The sequence below is a fragment of the Mustela putorius genome, unplaced genomic scaffold (assembly GCF_011764305.1).
Source record: "Mustela putorius furo isolate JIRA1106 unplaced genomic scaffold, ASM1176430v1.1 tig00000174_pilon_pilon_pilon, whole genome shotgun sequence".
In the NCBI taxonomy this organism is placed as follows: domain Eukaryota; kingdom Metazoa; phylum Chordata; class Mammalia; order Carnivora; family Mustelidae; genus Mustela; species Mustela putorius.
The window spans coordinates 18396300-18402299 of record NW_025421304.1 but is presented as its reverse complement, the minus strand read 5'-3'; positions in this window follow the sequence as shown (position 1 = coordinate 18402299).

Here is a 6000-nt window from a genome sequence, read left to right as displayed (position 1 = left end):
TTGGATAGGCGCCCCAGACTCCCGGGTGTGGGGCTGCCTCCTCAGTTTCGGCACTAAGGGGGTGAGGCGGTGGGAGAGAATGTAGGTTTAGCTACATCCTGCAGATCCTCCAAGATCCCAAATGCCTATCGGTGGTTATCTTCTTTCAGGGAGAGGAAAATGTCAAATATGGGAGCCTTGGTCTGTGAAGACAGTTGTACGTACAGCCAGAGTACCATGACCCAGATATCAGACTCACGGGGGCTTACCTGAATTTTGTCCCTGGGCCCTTGGTGGCCCTTTCTTGCTAAAGCCTTAGGAAGCCTGTCATGACTGTCAGAACACAGAAGGAGGTCATCTACATATTGGATTAAAGCAGAGTTTCCTGGGAATTTTAAGTCCCTCAAGCTGGCATTTATAGGGTGTGCGGGGAGTGCATTGTAGGAGCCTGCTGATGGCTCTCCCAGGGGAGGAGAACACGTACTGTACCGGGACGCCTTAGGAAGGGGAATTCTACACAAGATGGAACACACATCGGGGGCTGGGAAGTCCTTGGGGGGTTGGAAGAAATGGCAGAGGGAATAGCATTAGGATTAGGTGCCAAGGCCAATCTGGATTTAACAATTTGATTGACAGCTTCTCAGATCTGGGGCTGATGCTTTTGCCCACTTGGTATTTTTGATGGCCAAAATGGGAGTATTGCATGGATTAGAAGTGAGGATTAGAAATTTTTTTGTCTAATAAGCCTTGAATAAAGCCAGAGCTTCTGGCTTTAAATGATCCTGAGGAATCCTGGGGAGGGACATGGAGATCTAGGTCTATCTTGAGGGGTTCTGTATCTATTTATATCCATAAAGAAGAGGGAGTCCTGTCCCATAGTTGATTTGAATATTCGGTGAGGAAAGTGTTAGGTAAAGGGGGCAGAGGACCCCAAGGAAGTCAGACAGAGCCCTAGGGATGGTAGACATGGAGGGGAGGAGTCAGGGACCTAAGAAGGAGACTTTCTAGGGCATAATGAACTTTTCTATCTTACTCATAAGAAGATGCCTTCTGAACAGGCTTCCGGGTTGGCAGAACTGGCAAGGAAGTGGTACCGAGCTTCAGGAGGTTCCATGGAAATATTAAGGGGTGGAGACAGAGGCAGGCAGATAAGAGCTAAATTATGAAAACTCCCCGTGGGTAAAGTTCGGTGACTCGAGGAAGCAGGGCAGGAAACAAGCTGTAGCTAAGGGTAGAACACATTGCCCCAGAGTCAGTGAGAACCGTGATGGGGTGCCTTTGAACGCGTAGGGTTATTTCCCCTTGTGAGTTTTGTGACCGTTGAGGGCACTGGACATTTACTTCTTAGGGGAAGAGTCAAGAATTTTCTGGTGAGGACGGGACTCGGGTTTTTTCCGCCTTCTTGAGGCCTGGCATTCCCAGGCCCAACATCCTTCTTTCTTACAATTTCAGCAAGTGTCTCGATCGATGGAAGACGGTGATTTTGGAATTTGCCATAGATGAAAATCTCAGCTCCTCGCTGTTTTAATTGCAGTGTCGTCAGCCCACATTCTGTATTCCCAGTGGTTCTGAAATACCATCTTCCCAACGCTGGGCTAATGGCTGGTGCTTACACATGTCTGCATTTTGCCAGAAATATTATTTCTCTGGAATGTGTCAGGGACCTCTGGTCTGAGACCATTTCCAAATGGAAATGTGGCCAGAGCTGCGGCTCTTTGCCAGTTCCAGCCCAGAGAGTTTCTGTCTATTGTCTTTAATTGATGGTGATCGTTAGGCACATTTCATCTTCGTTTATAATTTTGAATACATGATCAATCTATTTTGGTGAGAGAGACCTAAAGAATGGCTTCTGTCTTTCTTTTTCTTCCCTCATTTTCTTCTTCTTCTTCTTTTTTTAAGATTTTATTTATTTGACAGAGAGAGATCACAAGGAGGCAGAGAGGCAGGCAGAGAGAGAGGAGGAAGCAGGCTCCCTGCTGAGCAGAGAGCCCGATGCAGGGCTCCATCCCAGGACCCTGAGAGCATGACCTGAGCCGAAGGCAGCGGCTTAACCCACTGAGCCACCCAGGCGCCCCTGTTTCCTCATTTTCTAATGGGAGTTAGAGGTAGTCCGATACCCTTGATGACCTTCAGGTATGGTGCTCCTTTGACCTTTCCAAACCAAAAGGAGGCACCCCAAGGCCAAACCATAGGTGGAGAAGTTGATCTAAATCAGGGAGTCTGGAGAGCATGCTCCAGAACAAACCTAAAGTAGCCAATAAACCTTTTCTATTTCTTTCAGGAGTCAGGAAAGTCCTCGACGGTGGCATGTTAATTCTGACCAAGACCAAGGTTTGAATGGCGTCTCTTCTGTCAACCACGGCATAAGAACGGGTAGGGGTCACACCCTGGGCTTCATCTGCAAGAGATGGGGGTCTGGTGCACCTTCAGGGTGCAGGAAGTGGAGGCGCCGGGCGTGTGTTGGTGAAGGACATTTTGGGGGAGAGGGATGGGTATGAGGAAAACTGCGAGGGTTCGGGAGGGTTTACTGAATCAGAACAGAGTCTCTGAAGACATTGTTTAAGTACTTCTATAGTTTGAATGAGATTTGAATCATTTAGTTACTTTTTGGCTTCTTCAGACCAAGTGAACAAAGCAGAGCATTGTGCATCAGAGAATTTTGTTTCTTTTGCCCTAAGGCTCCCCTCAGGTGGACTAATTTGGGCATATCCAAAGAGGCCCCCAAAGGGCCCACTGTAAAGAGAGTTTCTGGTGAAGTTTTGCTAATGAGAAAGAAAGTGGGCAGCATTTGGCTCTAGAAGGATAGAGTCAGCAGGAGTTTTGAGGAGAGATTTCAGTCGGTTGAAAAGCTCCCGTGTTCTTGACCTTTACTCTTAGGAACAGAAGTACCTGGGACTCTAACCCAGCCTCTGTTCCTTACAGAGATGGGCCCCCTCGAATCAAAAATAACCTAGGACTCATCTGGCCTCTGTTGACTCAGGATCTAACGCAGCTTCTTACAAACAGCTGCTTGCTTGGGACTCTGACCCAGCTTCTAGAGAATATTCAGAATCCTAAGAATCCAAATCCTCTCTGTGTTTCAGGGGACATTTATTCAAAGCAATGGGCTCCGGAGTCAGATTCATCATAGGATACCCAAGCCAGCAAACAGAGTGGAGACAGAGGGTCTAGGTGCGCACCATGAAGCCTGGTTGTCACGTCTCTGAGTCTGATGCTGGTTCTGGTTCACATCTGGGTCACCGCATCAAAAACCGTTAAGGAGAAGAAACAGAGTCAGAGAGAAGTTAAAGCAGTGAGGATAGATTTTACGGGGAAAAAACTCTCAAAATAGGGAAAGAGACTCCAGGGAAGACCTGGGCTCAATTCCCAACACAACCAGAACAAGGGGAGTTTATAGGCAAGGGGCTGGGTTGGGGGTGGGGGGTGGGAGGCATTGGTGGGTGGGAGATCACTACAAGGAGCCAGTGAGTCTGGGGTGGGCTCTGGCTGAGGCAGGCGGTATCACCTGGGTATAGTGGGGATGGGGGGCATGATTGGATTATCAGGGATGGGGATTTCTCCCTAAACTGATTTAGCTGGTTTCTTGCCAAACTGAATTCTATAGCAGCAAGTACACAGAGGGGCCTTATTTCTTCAGGGAAAAGGTTGGGACAATTTTATCCATTTCCACTACCTTTTCTGTGGGACCCCTCATTTGAGAAATGGATTTCTAAATGTTTTTAAAAATGAAAGAATAGTTGACAACAAGGTGTTCTATTAACCTTCTGGTGTACCACACGACGATCGAACAATTCTATACCTGCACTGTGCTCACCGTCATCAGTGGGGTGGCCTTCTAAATTTTTTACTCTGAAATGTATGGTAGGTGTCAGAAATGGACAGCAGGCTTGTCTTGGTTTAATGGAACGCATTGCAATCTTTCACGATATTTATTGCCAATTGGTCAATTTACAAAGAAGGATTTGAGGGGCGCCTGGCTGGCTTAGTCGGTAGAGCTTGGGACTCAGGGTTGATAGTTCAAACTCCACACTATAGAGATTACTTAAAAAAAAAAAAAATCTTGCAAAAATAAAATAAATAAATAAATAAATAAGTTTGAGTTTAGGAGGTTTTCAGTTAAGAGAGGGACCCAGGAACAATGAGTAATGCTCTTACAGGCCTGTGGTCAGCTTGGTAATTATTTTCTCTCCGTTGGAGGTTCCTCTCCTGGGGTAAATCCTACTTAAAGAGGAGGCATCCCTTGTGACCCGACCTTGAAGTCCCCAGTGTTTGGGTTCTGGCCCCTGCAGGCTCCAAGGTAGGTTTGAACACCTGTCTGTCATGGGGGTCTGTGGCTCTGCAGGGTCTGGCCAGGACCCAAGGCCTGAGGGGACTAGCCTTCTGTTACCCAGCGTTAAACCTTCCCCACATTTCACTAATACCATTTCATCTAGAGCCTCCGGCCACCCCGCCCCTCTTGTTTTCTTGGAGACTTTTGGGATCAAAGCGCCCAGCTTCTCTGTGAGCCCCTGAGGGGTAGTGAGGGGTTGAGCAAACAGGTGGGGATTAGAAGCCAGGCCTGGGGTGGGGGCGGGGGGTCTGCCTCAGCACTCATTTACAGGGCGATCTGGAGCAAGTTGTTTCCCCTCTTTGGGTTTGTCTCTTCACTGGTAGAAGGAGGGTTCTGGTTCAGGTGGTGGCCGAGGTCCCCGTAAAAGCCACACGCTGTGGGTCAGAACCAGGCCCTGGACCCCCACCCCCATCCTTGGCTGCCACCCCCGCCCCCCACTTGGCCTCTCAGGCTCCCGGTACCAAGACAAGGCATAAACAAACAAGCCGAGGTAATTTCTCTCTTCCTTGGAGACAAAGCTGGGGTGGTCTGGAGAGGCCTGCGGGAGAGAGCCACGAGTGCCAGGTGGAAAGGGGCCAAGGAGGCCTCCAAGATCACTTCCCTGCCCTGCAGGGAACATCTGAGGACACCCAGGCCAGATGTGTTGATTTTGCGCTCTCTTTGGTGTGAGAAAATCCCCATCAGGAGCATCTCCCTCTTCCGAGCCAAGCCTGCCAAGGGGTGGACCCCAGGCTGCGCTGGTCTCATCGTCTGCCTTCGGATCACATCTCCTCTTATGGAAGAGCCCCAGCTGCTTCTGCACTGTCAGCCGAGCGCTGGGGAGCCGGTGGCTGGGCTCCACGGCACACTCAGTGTTTGGGCTCCTGCCAAGCCCTGCCGCCCAGCCTCCTGCGGCCAGCCTGGCCCCCTCCCCCCTCAGGGACTCTCTGGCTTCCTTCCTCCATCGCCACCTGCCAATCCCCACTGAAGAGCCCCTTCTAGATCTTGGCCCATTTCTTCAAGTTGCTGCACTGTAATTCCATCCGGGCCACATCCTCCCCTGGGACTGGTGCAGCCAGCCCTCCTGGGTTTGTTCATGGTGGGGCTGCCCTCCTGGGGAAAGCCAGTGGTCCTGATGAGGAAAATTGGGTGGTCTGGGCCTACAGAGCCGCCTAGGTGGAGGCTGGCTTCGACGTTGAGGTTAGAACCTGCCGGAAATCGGAAATCAGGATGTTGCTTGTACTTCCCCAGTGTTAGAAGTGCAGAGCTGGGGTTGGGGATTCTTCTCCAGGTGCTCTGGCTGTAAGCACCCGACACAGAGCTGGTGGCCCTGTAAGTGCCCGCTGCACAGGACACTTGCTGTGTTCCTTGCAGGCCCGGAAGGAGGCTGGGCTTCCTCTCCCTTTCCAGCGTGACCTCAAAATCCATAAGAACCGACTGCCCGGTTGGAGCTGAATCAGCAGATCAGTGCAGTGGAGTTGGGGAACCAGGCACAGAAAGTGAGTTCCCGCATCTTTGGGCTGGGATTGGGAGCTTGCCTCAGAGAGCCCAGAGATGCTGGAGGCAGTGAGAGCTGGCGTGGCAGGTCCCCATTCCCCAGGCCTGGGGTGAGGAGGGGAGAGCAGGCCTGATGGGGAGCCCCGGGGCAGGACTGAGGTCAGAGCAGAACAGAGATAAGGGATTTCAGCTGTTCTTCTGCACAAGTGGAATAC